The sequence below is a fragment of the Rhineura floridana genome, chromosome 8, assembly GCF_030035675.1.
Source record: "Rhineura floridana isolate rRhiFlo1 chromosome 8, rRhiFlo1.hap2, whole genome shotgun sequence".
Taxonomy (NCBI): Eukaryota; Metazoa; Chordata; class Lepidosauria; order Squamata; family Rhineuridae; genus Rhineura; species Rhineura floridana.
Window position 1 is genome coordinate 117,859,562 of NC_084487.1, and position 19,496 is coordinate 117,879,057.

At 40.7% G+C, this 19,496-nt stretch overlaps 1 protein-coding gene across 5 annotated transcripts in view; it reads left to right on the forward strand.

Annotated features, from left to right (window-relative positions):
• Positions 1–19,496, forward strand: part of LMNTD1 (lamin tail domain containing 1) — a 327,152-nt gene that overhangs the window by 112,093 nt on the left and 195,563 nt on the right. The gene's annotated exons all lie outside the window — the stretch shown is intronic.

A 19,496-nucleotide genomic window follows, 5' to 3' on the forward strand; every position in this document is an offset into this window, starting at 1 on the left:
CAGGCAGCCCGCCCATGCCCCCACCTACCTCTTGTGTTCTGTGAATGACATGTGTGCATAGTGCATGCACCTGCTATCAACCAAGATGGTGGTGGAGGCATCAGCCCCTTAGAGAAGCCCCCACTGCCATATTGGGTGATGGCAGGCATGCGTGCACAGCACTCACTGCATTCACACTGATGAGAGGTAAGTGGGATGCGTGGGTGGGCTTATTGAAGCCCTTGCTGCTTAGGGTGGGGTACCTGGGAGCTCCCTTTCTGCAATCCGCGGCAGCATTAGGTTGTAAGACCAAACACTGCCACGGACTGTGGAATGGGAGTGTCACCCTCCCACCCTAAGGAAGGGCCCTTTAGGGGCCCGTCCGGGCAGCAGGGCCCCTTAGCCAGGGCCCAACCTGGCTGCCCTTTGGCGCCAGGCCTGATGAAGCTAACAGATCACAGTGCTGAAAATCCTAATGTTTCTTTAAAGTGTGTAAGTACATGCTGAAGGCGCAAGTCTCTTTTCCATGCAAACTTAAAATAGCAGTGGGAGTTTCAGAGAATGTAAGTGCAGAGAATCAAATTCAAAGGGGAGAACCAAATGAAGAGAATAAAATTTCAGAGAGAGAAATGTTTACTGTTGGTAGGTTGATTTTATTGTGATATTCTGTATTTTAATCTTTTGTACACCGCCCAGAGAGCCACTCGCTATGGGCGGTTTAAAAATGAAACAAACAAATAAATAAATAAATAAATGTTTTGGCAAGTGGAAACCCTTGCAGGAATTTTATAGGGTAACCATCCCTTTCTGCAGTATGCTGAGAAGGTGTATCGCAATAGGTGCAACTGAATGGATTGCATCTGATTCCAGACTGAAAAAGTTGGGCCTGGGATATTTGAAGTGCCCACTGCCACACAGTAACCATAAGGTAGTTTTTTCTAAAGTGGTGGTTCACACAGAATAAGTAAAACCAGCGTAGTGGTCTTCAGTTGAACAAAATCTAAGAACTATTTTTGTTAATTTTGTTAATTGATCATTACCATTGTTAATTTATTTTATTTATTTATTTATTTATTAAATTTCTATACCGCCCGACTAGCATAGCTCTCTGGGCGGTGAACAAGAAAGCAAACAGGTATATACAATAAAATCCAATAACATACAATGAAAAATACAAAAGATAAAAAATCTAAAAACAATTACAGCAGGTTTTAAAACTAAATTAAATTAAATTAAAAGCCTTGGAAAAGAGGAAGGTTTTAACTTGGCGCCGAAAGGATAACAATGTCGGCGCCAAGCATACCTCATCGGGGAGACTGTTCCACAATTGACCATGTCCTATGAGGACTGTAACTATGTTGTGGATTAATGACATGAGTGCGCTCACAAAAGTCACTCCATGTCTAAAAGCATAGCGTAGGAGAGAAGAATACTGTGCCGAGCTCTAAGAAACAAATGGCTATACTGTTCCTGGTGTCTTGTAGGGCCTACAAGTAAAGGCTGGTCTACATGTTCAGAAAAAGCATGCCATTTAATCTTTAGACCAGGGGTTCCCAAACTGTGGTCCGTGGACCACCAGTGGTCCGTGAGCTTCGTTCAGGTGGTCGCGGCATGTCTGCATTAAATATTCATATTGATTTTTAATTGTATTTTTATTGCTTCTTTTGTTTCTTAAACTGTGTTTTATGGTATTACATTTTGAATTCTGTGGAATGCAAATTGTAATACAATAAAATACAATCCAAAAAATAGAGGAAAGCAATCAAAATGCAATTAGAAATCATACAGCACCTAGGACAGCACATTACAGTAGCTAAAACAGGCAGAAAAATCATTAAATGGTCCGCCATGACATGCGGCAATTTTCAAGTGGTCTGTGGAGAGGGGGGGAAGGTTGGGAACCCCGCTTTCGATGGTTCACGTGTAAGAGAATTTCACAGCTTTAAAATTGGAGCTCAACTAATTGAAAACATCAGCTATCAAACACTTGTCAATGAAATCTTGTGCACAGTGCAACTATGTAAAAACCATTGAGTTTAATGGATTTGAACAGCCTAGCTGTATGCAGGATTGTGGCTTTATAGCCTAGAAGTGATGTAAGAGTATATTACTGCACATTCATAATAGCCAACAATATGCAAGCATACATATTGCCTGCAAATGTGACTTAGGTGTGCTGTTTCTTCTAAAATAAAGACTAAATTACAGCCGCAGTCCTATACCCTTGTATCTGGATGTAAGCTCCATTTAGTTGAATGGGACGTCTGAGTAGAAATGTTTAGTGATTGCACTGTCAATTATATCCCAGCAGCAGACCTAGCCTGCAATCCAGTGGGTTACATGTAAAGATTCCCCCCGCCCACATCCACACACACAATTAGTTAAATGTTATCTTATACTTCCTTCAATATCTGATAAAGCCATGTTTACTTTTTGATAATGTGAAAATGTATTTAAATTTAATCAGTTAATGAGCCAGTTAATCAATTGAAATCAGATGATTAATCAACTAAGGCTGCAGTCCTGTACTTATTTAGGTTAGCCCCATTGAACCCAGTTGGACTTAATTATGAGTAGACATGTATAGGATTGTACCATAAAAACTTTAATTGGCTGAGATATAGTGAAAAATGCAATAAACTGAATTATTTAGCAAATATGTTGAAGAAAAATGAGCTAAAAGTTTTCCTTTTTTAAAAAAAGGAAATGAGTTTTTAACTACAGCAGTGGAAATAGCAGGAAAATGTGCTTGATTTTATAATGTCCTTTATTTAAATGAAAAACGTTCTGGCAAAATGACAGAGGATTTTATTTTTTATTTTTTTTGCAAAAATCAATCTATCTCATTATATGGAATATTTGCAGAAATGAGTTGTCTTGGGTGAATTATGGAAAATTGTTAGTGGCACTAAAAAATAACAAGCCCCCAGGAGTGGATGGATTTACAGGGGAACACTATAAAACCTCTTTTAGCTCCTTATTAAATTGATTGTTAAAACTTGTTAAATAAATAATATAATGCAAAAGCATGTATTGTGAGACACGGAAAGAAATAATACTGTGGTTGGCAAACATGGAAAGGGACCCCTTTAGGCCAGAGTAACACAGACCACTATCTTCGAACTTTGAAATCAGAATTTTAAAATTTGGACAAGTATGCTAGCAAGACATTAAAACAGTATAGTGAGAAAATGTTTCAGACAATCAAACTGAGCTGATAAAGACTAGGGATTAAATATAAAGATAGATATATTCAGTTCTTGTGGAACAAAATATGTGCAAGTCCCTTAACAAGATAAGTGGGAAAGAGAGTTTAGAAGAATTATCTCTAAGGAATCCCAGACGTTAAAGTGGGAAGAGTTCTTATGAGACTTTATGCTTGAATTTGAAGGAGAGTTTTTCTAATATTTTGTTTAATGGTATTTGACTCCTAGGAGGCTAGGCCAAATTTATTCACAAACTAATGATTGCACACTAGAGATGTGGGGCTACAGGAGTCGACTTTGATCATATTTATTGGAATTGTCCCAAAATTAAGATATTTTGGGAAATGGTCCCTAAAAACATGAGATCTACCATTAGACCCTATGATGAAATTGTTCCGTAATGTGAGCTCTAGAGTTTTGCAGAAGGGCATAGAAATGATGATTTATGTGTTAACCACAGCTAGAATAGCAATTGGCCAGAAATAGAAACAAAGAGATGTCCCTTCCCTAATGGATTGGCAGTTGAGGATTTGACTTTTAAGATAAAACTAACAAATGTAATCAGGGTTTAGGAAACAAGGCAGGGGGGAAACAGATTTATTTATTGAACTATTGCCTTAATATCCCATGCAAGTAAAGTAATGCTCAAGATTCTACAACAAAGGCTCTTACCATATATGGAGCGAGAAGTGCCAGACGTCCAAGCTGGATTTAGAAAGGGAAGGGGTACCAGAGATCATATTGCAAACATATGTTGGATAATGAAACAGACCAAGGAATTTCAGAAGGAAATCACTCTGTGCTTTATAGATTACAGCAAAGCCTTTGATTGTGTAGATCACGAAAAACTATGGAACGCTTTAAAAGAAATGGAGGTGACATAGCATCTGATTGCCCTGATGCACAACCTATACTCTGGATAAGAGGCTACTGTAAGGACAGAATATGGAGAAACCGATTGGTTCCCCATCAGAAAGGGTGTGAGACGGGTGTATTTTATCACCCTATTTGTTTAATCTATATGCAGAACATATCATACAGAAAGCGGGATTGGATCAAGTTGAAGATGGTGTGAAAATTGGTGGGAGAAATATCAATAATTTAAGATATGCAGATGATATCATACTATTAGCAGAAACAAGTAATGATTTGAAAGAACGCTGATGAAAGTTAAAAAGGAAAGTACAAAAGCAGGACTATAGCTGAACATCAAGAAGATTAAAGTAATGACAACAGAAGATTCATGTAACTTTACAGTTGACAACGAGGACATTGAACTTGTCAAAAATTATCAGTACCTTGGCACAGTCATTAACCAAAATGGAGACAATAGTCAAGAAATCAGAAGATGGCTAGGACTGCGGAGGGCAGCTATGAGAGAACTAGAAAAGATCCTCAAATGCAAAATGCAGGGCCGGATTATCCATTAGGCTTAGTAGGCTGAAACCTAGGGGCCCGGAGCTCTTGGGGGCCCGTGCATAAGCTAAAAAAAATTATAATATAGATTTTTCATTATGTACAAAAAGAAAATGTCAAGGGACAAGAGCTTCCAAACCAGCCTGCATCCCCCCGCTCAACTTACCTTTTTCTCCTCTGTTTTTTGCGGTTTGCCATCAATCAAGGTGGCAGCTGAGGTTTCCCTAAGGGGCTGAAGCCTCTGCCGCCACCTTGGTTGATGGCATGCATTGTAAGGGGTTTGAGAAAAATATTGCCTAAGAGGAGAAGGGGGACCCAAACATCAATCAGCCTAGGGGCCCTCCTCAGCTTAATCTGGCCTTGGCAAAATGTATCACTGAACACTGAAGTCAGGATCATTCAGACCATGGTATTCCCGATCTCTATGTATGGATGTGAAAGTTGGACAGTGTAAAAAGTGGATAAGAGAAAAATCAACTCATTTGAAATGTATTGGAGGAGAGCTTTGCGTATACCATGGACTGCGAAAAAGACAAATAATTGGGTGTTAGAACAAATTAAACCAGAACTATCACTAGAAGCTAAAATGATGAAACTGAGTTTATCATACTTTGGACACATAATGAGAAGACTTTAAGGGAAATACTTTTAGATCTTTGATTTCTTATTAAATGAAGATGCGTGATGAAGATATAATATGCAAATTGTCTATTTTTAAAGTTTTATTAACTATTAATTTTATATATTTGAATATTTATAAGGATTTAATAATGTTCATTATTAAAAAGTTAATAAATTAAAACTATATAATTAATCAACTAAAATCCTTTGATTGCCTGAGATATAATGGGGCTTGATCACAGCCAACTTTAATTAGATTGGGTACACAGTAAGAAATGAATTTCTCTCCCTTCAGAAGCACAGTGCTTCTTCACATAGTATGAAACTCAACAGTAATCCATAAATAATCACTTTTTTAAATTACATTTTTATCCCATCTGTCCCCCAAGAAAGATGATGTGATGGGACAATGTGGTGTGCTGTAGTGGTGTGAGCATATCAGATTTGCATTGTGGAGACTCGAGTTCAAATTCTCAGTCAGATTTGGACCAGTCACTATCTCTCAGCCCACGTACCTAATGGGGGTGTTGTGAGGATGAAATAGTGCAAAACACTGAACTGAGTAAGCTGAGTATGCCGAACTGAATTCCTTGAAGAAAGGGAGGATAAAATTGTAACAAATAAAATATTTCCCCTATTTTCAAGTATTCTTTGCCTTCCAAAGTTTTCCTGTTTTTAAAGCCTCTAGTATGTAGGTATACCTAAAGATTTGAATTGGAGTGGTTTCTCACTATGTAGTTGTACCTTGAGTTTCTCAGGAGATCACTATCAAAGCTCCATTGAGAGCAGTTGTTCAATGTTGATTGAAAAGCAAGTGTATTCAGACATCAGAAAATCAGCCCGTGCAGTTATCATCAATTTTAGTTGTAAGATGTGATCATGGCCACCATCCTGCATGGTTTGTAAAAAAATTTTTTTTAAGGTTGTCTACCTTGTGTGGCATAAATGGTTCATAAATGGAACCTCTGTGTTCAAAAGCAGTATTATTCTGATTGCCAGGTACTGGAACAAACACGGAAAGTCCTTCATCACCTTCATGCTTATTTATTTTAGAAAATGTATACCCCACCTTCTGTTATGTTCACATTGCTTAGGGCAGCTTCCAATGAATTAAGAACAACTGCAAAATAAGTTAGAAAAGATTAACACTACAATAAAGCAATAAAACAGGAGACTGGCACAGCAGGTAGAAACAGATGGAAAACAGGGGATCTGCCATTTAACTCCTCAACCTGGCAAGTCAGATGCCTGCTGGAATTGAAACATCTTTTTGCAAGGCAGTGAACACCAAAGCGGGAGTAGGGAGGATGGTCCTCCTAAGATGGGGAGTTCCATAATCAGGGTGCTGTCACAGAGAAGGCTCTATTCTACACCCAGCTAGTAGCACCTCTATCACAAATGGGATAAGGAGAAGAGCTGGCTTGTGAGCTTTAGGGGCATCTGGTTCGTCACTAGTGGAGGCTGAAATGTGGACCTTTGGTCTGATGATCCAGCAAGCAATTTTTACATTCTTAACAAATGCAATCCTATACATGTTACTCGCAATTAATTCCCATGGATTTCAGTACAGACTACTCCCAGGTAAGTGGGTACAGGATTGCCGCATACACATTTGGAAGGAAATCAGTGGGTTACTCCTAAGTAAATATGCAGATGAGTGAGCTGCAAGTATAAAAACACACACTCAGAAACACACACATGCATACAAACTTTTAAATAGCAGTCCTGTTCTTTCACAATGGGACCAGAAGATAAAAATCTGTTCTTAGAGCTGTTGCTCGAGTATAGTGTTTCGTACTAAAGCACAATGATCAAGCTGTTCAAATCCGGCTTAGCTTAGTTTTTAATTTAATGATTTTAAAATAAAGCTAAAGGCAGTGGTGTAATAAAAGGCTATTTTGTATTGCTCTTTTGTCAGCAGAATTTTAATCTACCATATTTAATATCTCTCTGATGCCTGGAGGATTGTGTGATCATATCTAATATTGCTAAGTATGAACAAAAGCTTTTGTGTGCTTTCTTCAGCCAGCCAGCCATGACATAATTTGATAATTTGTTAAAAGGGGACATATGTCTTTCAATGTCTAAATAAATAAAAAGAACAGGAGGGTCAGAAAATATGGATAAGTAATACAGATTAAGAAACAGCCATTTTAATTGAGGTATGTTACCATTGCTGAATCAGTCTGCATAATCCTCAGTGTTTGAGCATTATGCTTCTAAATCCTGGAGTTTTTAAAGTCTATTTCAATTCTCAGCACCCCACGTATACAATAGTGGTTTCCATATCACTCCATTGTTCTTGGCCTTGAGGTGCTGTGAAATGGGAAAATATAATTTATTTTCAAACAATCCTGATAAAAAAGCATGCAAGAATGAAAATGTAAATGACTTCCCTAAATCAAGAAAAATGAAATGTGCTCAGTTTATCTGGTGTGCCTGCTTGTTGGAACACCATTGATTGCCAGATGGTTCTGCTGATATTAGTAACAGTTTCTCCAAATGGGGTTGCAGTCAGGTATGCCTGAGCAATATGTCCTCAGCCCCAACTCTAAAAACACTTCTTCTCAAAACCGCAAAAAGCACTGACATCCTAGGTACCAGAGACACGGCCAGGGACTCTGTTGTAGCTTAATCAAAGACCTAATCATGGCTGGTTCTACTGTAAGGCAGAGTGAAGTAGCCACCCAGGCAGTAGATTCTAGGGGGAGGGGGGCAGGAAGCAGCAAGTGTTGGAGGACAGAACTGTAGGTGCCACATGGACTGGCCTATGTCCCTAAGGTAGCCTGCTGCCTTTAGGTAAAATGGAGGATGCTGTCTCATAAGATTCAGCTGCCAGTCCAGCCAACATCTGTATGTGGAATGGGGGCTTGTCATCTTGTCTTTCACCACAGGCAGCAAAATGTCTTGGTTTGGCCTAGAACCTATGGCCCAAGACCAGGACCTAGCCATGAGCTACCACAGATTTCTGTTCTTAGACCCCACAGATTTCTTTAGGCAGAGAAAGGAGCAGTGGAGGGGAAGGGAACCTGTGGCTCTGCAGATGTTGTTGGGCTCCAACTTCCATCTGCCCAACCAGCATGGCCAATGGTCAGAGATAATGGGATTTCAGCGTGTGGAGGGCTGCAGGTTCCTCATTCCTGGAGTTGGCGAATCAGATCTTTCAATTGACAGCTAGTATGAAGTCTCTGGATTGGCCAGCTAATATAAATGCTAGGAGCAAAACCTTCTGTTCTTTGCTTCTCAGAAGAATAGTCTCTTCTGACTGCCGCTCTTCAAGTTCCAGCTTCCACCTTCCCCAGCTTCCAAATCTAACTCAAGTACTCAGTTCTAGATCTGGGCACTGGCATAATGAAGCCAGGACTGGAGGCCATAGCCTCCAGAGTAGATTTGGTTACAGCTGCCCAAAGTCCAGGGGTAGCCAACATAGTACCTCCAGAAGTTGTTGTTGTTGCTGTTATTGTTGTTGTTGTTATTTAAGCTTATATCCTGGCCTTCCTTCCAAAAGGATCCCAGGGTGGCAAACAAGTGATAACACCCTAAAAAACTTTAAAACATCATAAAAACAAATCATCTTAAAAACAATTCCAACACAGATGCTAATTAAAAGGCTTGTTGAAAGAGGTAGGTCTTCAGTAGGCACCAAAAAGTCAGCAGAGATGGCGCTTGTCTCAATATTTAAGGGGAGGGAATTCCAAAGGGTGAGTGCCACAATACTAAAGGTCCACTTCCTATGTTGTGAGAAACAGACCTCCTGATAAGATGGTATCTGCAGGAGGCCCTCACCTGTAGAGTGCAGAGATTGACTGGGTATATAAGGGGTAAGATTGATCTTTCAGGTATCCTTGTCCCAAGCTGTATAGGGCGTTATACACAAAAACCAACACCTTAAACATAGCCCAGTTGCTAGACTATAACTTCCATCATCCCTTACCATTTGTCATGCTAGCTGAGGCTGATGGGAGTTGGAACTCAACAACATCTGGAAGGCACCATATTTATTTATTACTGCACAGATTATTATTAATTACGTTTATATTCCACCTTTCCTCCAGGAAGATCAAGGCAGCATCAAGGGACTGAGATGGAAAGAGATTCAAGACTGTCATCATAGCTAGTGACATTAGGCATCTTCTAAGGAAACCTAAGCACTATATAACTTCATTGACTGCAATGGGAGAGATTTAAACATGTACTTAACTCTCCCATTGGAACCAATGTGGCTTAAAAGTCCTTAACTCTGGCTGAAGTATGAAGTTGCTTGTTACAAAATCTGGAAGTAGCGTATAAATTGGGACAGGGCATGGTAATAAGTGCAAACTGAGAGCTGTTAGGAGTATGTATTATTAACAATATATAAGGATATAACCCTAGAGTCTGCTGTGCTGAGTTTTACTCCAAAAAGCTGAGACTGATTTCTTATGCACGATTGCTGTAGCAAAAGGTAGTAAAATGTTATCGCCATACAACAGGAATGCTGGATCCAGTTTCTCTTCTCTTTTATGCAAATAGCTGCAGTGCTGACATCATAGTAATTGCTGCAACTCAGCAGATTTTACTTCCATGCATGGAAGGCACAATCCAATAAACATAATGTGTTTTCTTCTCACAACCTTTATTCACACTGAACAGCCCTTAGCCATGCATGTAGCTCCCCTTTAAGTCACTGGCACTGTTCACAAACAGAAAGTGCTGATTCAGCTGTCTGTGATGTACATTTAGAAATGATGGTGAATGTGGAGAAGGGCATATGATAACCTACTAAACATAAGAACATAAGAACATAAGAAGAGCCTGCTGGATGAGGCCAGTGGCCCATCTAGTCCAGCATCCTGTTCTCACAGAGGCCAACCAGGTGCCTGGGGGAAGCCCGCAAGCAGGACCCGAGTGCAAGAACACTCTCCCCTCCTGAGGCTTCCGGCAACTGGTTTTCAGAAGCATGCTGCCTCTGACTAGGGTGGCAGAGCACAGCCATCATGGCTAGTAGCCATTGATAGCCCTGTCCTCCATGAATTTGTCTAATCTTCTTTTAAAGCCGTCCAAGCTGGTGGCCATTACTGCATCTTGTGGGAGCAAATTCCATAGTTTAACTATGCACTGAGTAAAGAAGTACTTCCTTTTGTCTGTCCTGAATCTTCCAACATTCAGCTTCTTTGAATGTCCACGAGTTCTAGTATTATGAGAGAGGGAGAAAAACTTTTCTCTATCCACTTTCTCAATGCCATGCATAATTTTATACACTTCTATCATGTCTCCTCTGACCCGCCTTTTCTCTAAACTAAAAAGCCCCAAATGCTGCAACCTTTCCTCGTAAGGGAGTCGCTCCATCCCCTTGATCATTCTGGTTGCCCTCTTCTGAACCTTTTCCAACTCTATCATATCCTTTTTGAGATGAGGCGACCAGAACTGTACACAGTATTCCAAATGCGGCCGCACCATAGATTTATACAATGGCATTATGATATCGGCTGTTTTATTTTCAATACCTTTCCTAATGATCGCTAGCATGGAATTTGCCTTTTTCACAGCTGCCGCACACTGGGTCGACATTTTCATCGTGCTGTCCACTACAACCCCGAGGTCTCTCTCCTGGTCGGTCACCGCCAGTTCAGACCCCATGAGCGTATATATGAAATTAAGATTTTTTGCTCCAATATGCATAATTTTACACTTGTTTATATTGAATTGCATTTGCCATTTTTCTGCCCATTCACTCAGTTTGGAGAGGTCTTTTTGGAGCTCTTCGCAATCCCTTTTTGTTTTAACAACCCTGAACAATTTAGTGTCATCAGCAAACTTGGCCACTTCACTGCTCACTCCTAATTCTAGGTCATTAATGAACAAGTTGAAAAGTACAGGTCCCAATACCGATCCTTGAGGGACTCCACTTTCTACAGCCCTCCATTGGGAGAACTGTCCGTTTATTCCTACTCTCTGCTTTCTGCTTCTTAACCAATTTCTTATCCACAAGAGGACCTCTCCTCTTATTCCATGACTGCTAAGCTTCCTCAGAAGCCTTTGGTGAGGTACCTTGTCAAACACTTTTTGAAAGTCTAAGTACACTATGTCCACTGGATCACCTCTATCTATATGCTTGTTGACACTCTCAAAGAATTCTAATAGGTTACTGAGACAGGACTTTCCCTTGCAGAAGCCATGCTGGCTCTGCTTCAGCAAGGCTTGTTCTTCTATGTGCTTAGTTAATCTAGCTTGAATAATACTTTCTACCAGTTTTCCAGGGACAGAAGTTAAGCTAACTGGCCTGTAATTTCCGGGATCCCCTCTGGATCCCTTTTTGAAGATTGGCGTTACATTTGCCACTTTCCAGTCCTCAGGCACGGAGGAGGACCCGAGGGACAAGTTACATATTTTAGTTAGCAGATCAGCAATTTCACCTTTGAGTTCTTTGAGAACTCTCGGGTAGATGCCATCTGGGCGCGGTGATTTGTCAGTTTTTATATTGTCCATTAAGCTTAGAACTTCCTCTCTCGTTACCACTATTTGTCTCAGTTCCTCAGAATACCTTCCTGCAAATGTTAGTTCAGGTTCAGGGATCTGCCCTATATCTTCCACTGTGAAGACAGATGCAAAGAATTCATTTAGCTTCTCTGCAATCTCCTTATCGTTCTTTAGTACACCTTTGACTCCCTTATCATCCAAGGGTCCAATTGTCTCCCTAAATGGTCTCCTGCTTTGAATGTATTTATAGAATTTTTTGTTGTTGGTTTTTATGTTCTTAGCAATGTGCTCCTCAAATTCTTTTTTAGCATCCCTTATTGTCTTCTTGCATTTCTTTTGCCAGTTTGTGTTCTTTTTTATTTTCTTCATTCGGACAAGACTTCCATTTTTTGAAGGAAGACTTTTTGCCTCTAAGAGCTTCCTTGACTTTGCTCGTTAACCATGCTGGCATCTTTTTGGCCCTGGCGGTACCTTTTCTGATCTGCGGTATGCACTCCAGTTGAGCTTCTAATATAGTGTTTTTAAACTACTTCCAAGCATTTTCGAGTGATGTGACCCTCTGGACTTTGTTTTTCAGCTTTCTTTTTACCAATCCCCTCATTTTTGTGAAGTTTCCTCTTTTGAAGTCAAATGTGACCGTGTTGGATTTCCTTGGCAATTGGCCAGTTACATGTATGTTTAATTTAATAGCACTGTGGTCACTGCTCCCAATCGGTTCAACAACACTTACATCTCGCACCAGGTCCCGGTCCCCACTGAGGATTAAGTCCAGGGTTGCCGTCCCTCTGGTCGGTTCCATGACCAACTGGTCTAGGGAATAGTCATTTAGAATATCTAGAAACTTTGCTTCTTTGTCATGACTGGAACACATATGCAGCCAGTCTATGTCCGGGTAGTTGAAGTCACCCATTACTACCACATTTCCTAGTTTGGATGCTTCCTCAATTTCATATCTCATCTCAAGGTCTCCCTGAGCATTTTGATCAGGGGGACGATAGATCGTTCCCAGTATTAAGTCCCTCCTGGGGCACGGTATCACCACCCACAACGATTCTGTGGAGGAGTCTGCCTCTTTTGGGGTTTCGAGCTTGCTGGATTCAATGCCTTCTTTCACGTATAGAGCGACTCCGCCACCAATACGTCCTTCCCTGTCCTTCCGATATAGTTTATATCCAGGGATAACCGTATCCCACTGGTTTTCTCCATTCCACCAGGTCTCCGTTATGCTCACTATATCAATGCTCTCCTCTAAGACCAAGCACTCCAGTTCTCCCATCTTGGTTCGCAGGCTCCTAGCATTAGCGTACAGGCACTTGTAAGCAGTGTCTCTCTTCAAGTGTCTTTGGCACTTGTGGTTTGGCCTGTGGTAATTTTGCTCTTCTGAATTTATATCCTGTGCCCCTGCTCTCACAATGCCTACTTCTAGGCCTACCCCTTTTAAAATTTCATCATTTCTTTGGTTTTTATCCCAGGGGGGAGGTTTATTCCGAACCGGACCTTTCTCAGCTCCTGTCGGGTTTCCCCCCTCAGTCAGTTTAAAAGCTGCTCTGCCACCTTTTTAATTTTAAGTGCCAGCAGTCTGGTTCCATTCTGGTTCAAGTGGAGCCCGTCCCTTTTGTACAGGCCCGGCAATGGATAGGCAATTCTAGGTTAATGCGCTTTTTTGTAATTAAATATAATGAGCATGAACCAAGCTGTATAAAACCACATTCTGCTCCATTCTGAGCTCTCCAGTTTATCCAACTGTACCTGCATAATATTGACACCACCTACTGCTGGTGTGTACTACATTTGTACCTGACGAGTACTTCCTAATACTGAAATTCCATCCCAGACCTGCAAAGTTATCTCTTTTGCCATTAGAATAGCAGGGTTGTTGCTCTGAATTTGGGTCTAAACTTTGCCAATTTGTACCCTGTTATGAAACACATACAACTGGAAGCTTGCTTCCTAAAACCCACTGGAAAAAAACCACAGACATCTGTGGATCCTTGATGTGTAACATTTATTTTCTAAGTGTCAGTGAAATGTACATTTTAATTTAGTTGTTAAACTATTTATGTACCACCTTTCTTGAGGCAAGGCTTCAGCCAAGGCAGTTTGTGCAAAAATAAAAAAAGCAAATGACTGAAATCAACTAAAAAACACCAACATAGATCAAACGTATCAGGCGGAAGTTATCAAAAATGCTTTCTGAAATGTGGCGTCTGAGTGGCTAGCTGTGTCCAGCCCACACCCAAGCCCAGCACAAGTTACTTGTACTGCAGCCATACACAATGCTTGCTCTCGCTTGATCATCATGGCATAGTGGTGGCAGCCTCCATCCAGTGGTGGCAGTTTTGAGCAGTAAAGATGGCACGGTAGCCATCATCTTTCATTCCTGTCTCATGTGGAAACAATCATCCTGTACTAATAACAGAGTTGTGTTCCAAATGACAGAATGATCGAAGATCCACTTGCCCCAGAAAGAGACTGGGCTCAACAAAATTATGATCAGCCCAGATATATTCTCAGATCAGCTGGAAAGGAGCATGATTTCGGCCTGGCTTTCTAAAGGTGGCAGGGGGTAGGGAAACATTGTTATTTATTTAAAATGCTGCCGTTGCCCTTATAAATCTGTGTTTATTGTGTGTGGGTCCCCTCATAATATATGTGTCTTCAAAATAATATTGGCCAAATCTAAAAATAAGAGAAATTGCCAGTATTTAGGCAAGGCCTGAAGCAAAGTTCTCTGGATCAAGGGGTGGGATCCAGCAATATTTTGTAAGTCCGGGGCTTGAGCCCAATGGGAAAAAATGACTAGTTACCTATACTACACTTCTCTACTTAAGGGAGAGGAGAGGAAAGCAACCTTGCTCCTTCCTTTTCTGGCAACATGTCCCAAAGCAAAAATAGACAAGTGAGGCTGTTCTTTCTTTCTTTCTGGTTGGCTGGCAACCCTACTTGAATAATTTGAAGGAATTTTCCAGGAAGTGAGCATTTCCGGAATATTTACACTACTTTGGTGGAATTCTTCTGATTGGAGCTCGTTCAGTCTCTAAAACCGGGGAGAAGTTTCATTGGGGTTCAGAGCAGGGTTGTTCCTATTGTGCTTATTTTATGGAACTTCCTTCCTAGGAATACTCACACATGTGTTCCCCAGCAGTCTTTTGAAGAAGGGCATTAATTACAAATCTACACACGTTTAGTCAGAAACAGACCCACTATGCTCAGTGGGCTTATTTCCTAGTAAGTATGTGCAGGTTTTCAGCCTAAAACTATTTTGCCTAGGGCCTCTCTCCTACTTGATTGTTGAATGGTGTGCCTTTTCCATATTTTATTCAAGATTTATAGTGGCCATTGCCCATCTTTAATGTTATTTTTTATGTATACACTGCTAACTAGTGCATTGGATTTAGCTAATGCAATCAGTGTACACCTGCTTTGCAGTAATTCATAAGCTCTTAGGGCAGTGGCATGGGACAGCTCCCCTTGGGGGGACGTGGAACAGCTGAAAGGGGGAGAAAGTTCCAGGGAGAGAGAGAATTCTGAAGCAGGGGGAGCTTTCTTCACCTCACAAGCAAAACCATGGCTGGGCAGGAAGCCCTCTAGATATTCATTCAGAAGAGGAGATGCCATTCCACCTGATCTTGCATGTGGGGAGCACTGAAATTCCCCATGTCTTAGGACAGGAAATCTGAGATGTCATGTTCAAGTCTTCTTCTAACATCTGTGTTGAATTAGAACCCAGCTCTCTGCCATAGATCTCTGCCCAAACCAGCAGACAGCATATACACAATGGTGTTTAAAGGCCTTTTTATGCTCATGTACTATTTCACTGAGCTATGGTTCCTTCACTAAGGTCTCTATTGTGTCTTTAAATCGTATTGATAATGGAGATCATCATGTAATTAACATTTGTAATTAACATCACTGACAATATTGTGTTCATTTGAACAGACCCTGGCAATGTGTTATCGATGTGTAATGCAAACTACCTCTGAATAGGGCTTTGTGGCAAGGCTATAAACCAACTACTCAAAATCTGAAATGCTGCACCTAGGGATGGGCAAATGTCTATTTCTGGTCCATATCGGCTCCACAGGCGCTCATTCGTAAGTTTGTTGTGTCCAGTTTCCACATTAATCTACCTTTTTGTAAAACAAAATTAAACTCATGTTTAAATAGTATTTTGAATGTATTTTCTCACAACATACACATTTGTAAATGTATTTCCTTCCAAACTATATATTTCTAAATTATTTTATCCTAAAATATATTCTCTGTCTTGAGCAGAGAACTGCACTGAAGAATTCAGAGGAGTTCAAAATCCAAAGGATAACTGTCTCTTGATCTGGGAGATGCAAATTAGGTCAGTTGGTATCAAAATGCAGACCAAACTGAGTCCTCGAGCAACCCCAACCCAGGCACACAATAGCTATTTCAAATATTTATTTATGAAAGTATTTATATATTACTGTCTCAACAAAATATCAAGGCAGTGCAAAGCAATATTTAAAACACATTTTTAAACAGCCTTTAAAAGAACAATTATTAAAACAACTGGCTACTCAAAATTTTCAACAACTGCATAGGTCTGTTAGCATATCAGGGTTTCCTGCTCAAATCATTTCCATCAAATATCTCTAGGTACATATTTCTTAAAATACAGGAGCTCTGTCCATTCTGTTTGCCATGTTAGGAAGAACAAGTCTACTCAAGCTTAGTGTGAGGTAATTTGCTTTTAGGTTATTCTTTGCATGGCTCTCCATTTGAAATGCATATAGGTAAACAAGTTTAGAAGCGGCAACATTAGGCCAGGAGCCTTAAAACAGAAAGAGCTATTTAAATGCTAATTTTTTGCAAGACCCCCTATTAATGTTGTTGGTGTCTGGACATACTATGATTACAAGATGGCATTTTATCTTCACAGCAGCCCTCCCTTTTTTTTTTACTAATCAGTTATCTGTGAGATAGAAAACTTGCTTAACTCTGTGATTCATTTACATGGTCAAGAGCTTAATCAGAGGCAGAAGGGCAGCAACGCCTAGGAAAACACCCTGGGTTATTTAGGAATTCTTGGCTCACCTTCGTTTCATCTTGTGATAAGGGTAATGCAAATGCCACAACAAATTCCTGCCCTCCATTTTGTACTGCTACCCTTTTCATCCAATGTGAACAGGTTCAATGCTGAACATGCATGTGATGGGAGTAGGGTTGCCAGGTTCAGGGCCTGAGACTGATCCTGTATCTTTAGGAGAAGAGAAAGTCAGCCAAGTGCAGGTGTTCTTGCAACACTGTAATGGGAAAAAACACAAGGTGAAATTCTCCCTTCCCCCTGCATAGAAGACCTCTTGGAGGCCAGACCTGGCAAGCAAGAGGTCTTCTGTATCTTTAAAAGTTGTGCAGGGGGAAGGGAGAATTCCACCTTGTGGTTTTTCTCATTACAGTGTTGCAAGAACACCTGCACTTGGCTGACTTTCTCTTCTCCTAAAGATACAGGATCAGTCTCAGGCCCTGAACCTGGCAATCCTAGATGGGAGGGAGCAGGATCATGGTGGCAGGCTCCATCCCATCCTATAAATATTACTTTGGAGATCAGCTTATGCACGTACAACTGAGGTCAAAACAGAGCCTATTCACGTAGATGTCCATGCATCCTGGTCATGCAGAGTGAGGCCTATTTCATTTATGTACAGTGATTGGGGGAAAATCCCACTCATTCCCCACTCATCCAAGACAGAGGTGATGCTGGAGAACCATAATCAGATTATTCAACTCGCTCCTCCCCCCCACTACAAAGCAGTTGAGTGTGTGGGGGAAGCTCTGGTTTTGCTGAGATCAACATTTTTGAAGTAGTAGGAGGGGGAAACACATCATGAGACCCAGCCCCAGATCACTCACATCACCCCTATTTGATCCCTTCTTTGCTTAGAGGCCTTAAAATGTCCTCCTGCAAATAAGCTATATTTTGAGGGATGTGCAATTCTGATTCCTGGTGTGCTGGAAAGCTAAGGGTGCCAAATACCAAATCATGTTGAGGAACAGCTACCACAATTAGAAGCAAGACAAATGCAGTAAAACATCCCTGACAAAAGTGAGTTAACTGGCAGGGCAGCCACTGCTGAAGGATGACTTTACACTAAAATCTGGGCCTGCTGTTAAATCAAGAGAGCTTTCCCCCACTTAGGGCTGCACAACTTGGGTCTCACAGGACAGTAAACAAATAGTCATTTACAGTGCAATCCTAAAAGGGGAGATATGAAGACAGTTGTACCGCCTTCTCAAAAGTCTTGCAGAAATTAGAAGAGTGATCTTGCCTTCATCCATTTCCTTCTTTAGTTTTTTTTGTGAACATTTCCCCTCCCATTAGAAAGAAGAGGAGGGTAAGATTTGGGAGCATGACTGATTATTCCTCATGTCGGGGGAATGAACCAGTTTTGGCTCCTTTGGATCCAAGCCACTTCCTGACATACCCCCAGAATGTACTCTTTAAGGTATCCAATGTCGGTTAGCTCAGGGTGTCGGAGGAGCTGGTGGCAGGAAGAGAGGTTCCAGTACTGGAGTTCTGACCTGATCTGTTCTAAGAAAGACCTCTGGGATGCTCTGCCAGGGATCATAGGATCACACCCTTAACACAGTGGAAACTGGTGGCTCCAACATCAGTGAGACAGTGAATCCACCCCGGGTTTTAGTCCAAACTTCCAAGGAGCTGGCCAAGGTGCTGTTTTAACCTTTAAACACCTGCTGAAAACCTTTCTGTTCCACCAGACTTATGCAGGCACTTAAGAAGACGCCTTTCTGCAGTAGTTGACCTTTGTTTTTACTGTATTTTTAAACAGTTTTTACTGTACGGTTTTTATTCTTTGTAAACTGTTTTGATGTTCTTTGAAATGAAATAGTGGTGTATACATATGTTTATAAATAAATAAACTCTTAAAGGGAGGGTACATTTCCAGAATGCAGTTGTTTGACTGAGCTTCCCCAACCTGGTGAATGGCCTCTAGTTTTTAAACAGTTGTCAAGTTTCCCCTTTGTTTCTTTGGTAAGGACTTTGACTTGGAATGTTAATCTGCTTCTTGGAAATCTCCACAGCCCCAAGGTTTGTTTTGTCTTCAGTGGAAAAATAAAGCTTTTGAAAAAAAGGAGAGAGATTAAATGCCAAGGTTAGCATTCTTATATAGCCAGAGCTTCCCTCAGAAAGAATCTCAACAAAAGATCATCGTTCATGATTTCAAGTACATTGTTTAGGCCTCACCTCTCCTACTTTGTTGCTTCTGTAACAAGACCAAGAAATATTGGCAGTGCCACAGTAAAAATGGCTTTCTTGCTTCAATGTATGTTTCTTTTTCAAACCATGTCTGCCTTGATCTCACTTTTCTAAATATAGAGAGGCACCCTGGGTTTGACAATGCTTTCAAAATACTCATTAAAAACAGCCCTTTACTTCTTGATTGGAGATAGTCTCACCAAAGTGTTTCTTTATTTTGGATGACCTGTTACCATGACGAAGAATAGAACCCTTGTACTCCCTTTTTCATATGCACACAGCCATTCGTCAGTTTGGAAATTCAAATAACTTGCTTCAGTTTAGAAACCTGAACACCTTTACACAATATCATCCTTATTGTCACAGGAAGTGTTGGCAGGCTCAGCCCACAGCAGCTTTTAGCAGTGTATGATGCTCAGGTCTAGATGCTTAAAACTATTTCATTTTGAGGCTTTCCCATCTGATGTAAGTTGCTGTACCAATAGGTGCATTAAGCAGTTGAATCTCCTCTGAAAGGGACTTAGTTTTGCTTTTCAACGTAACTTTATGCATAAATCAAACATGAT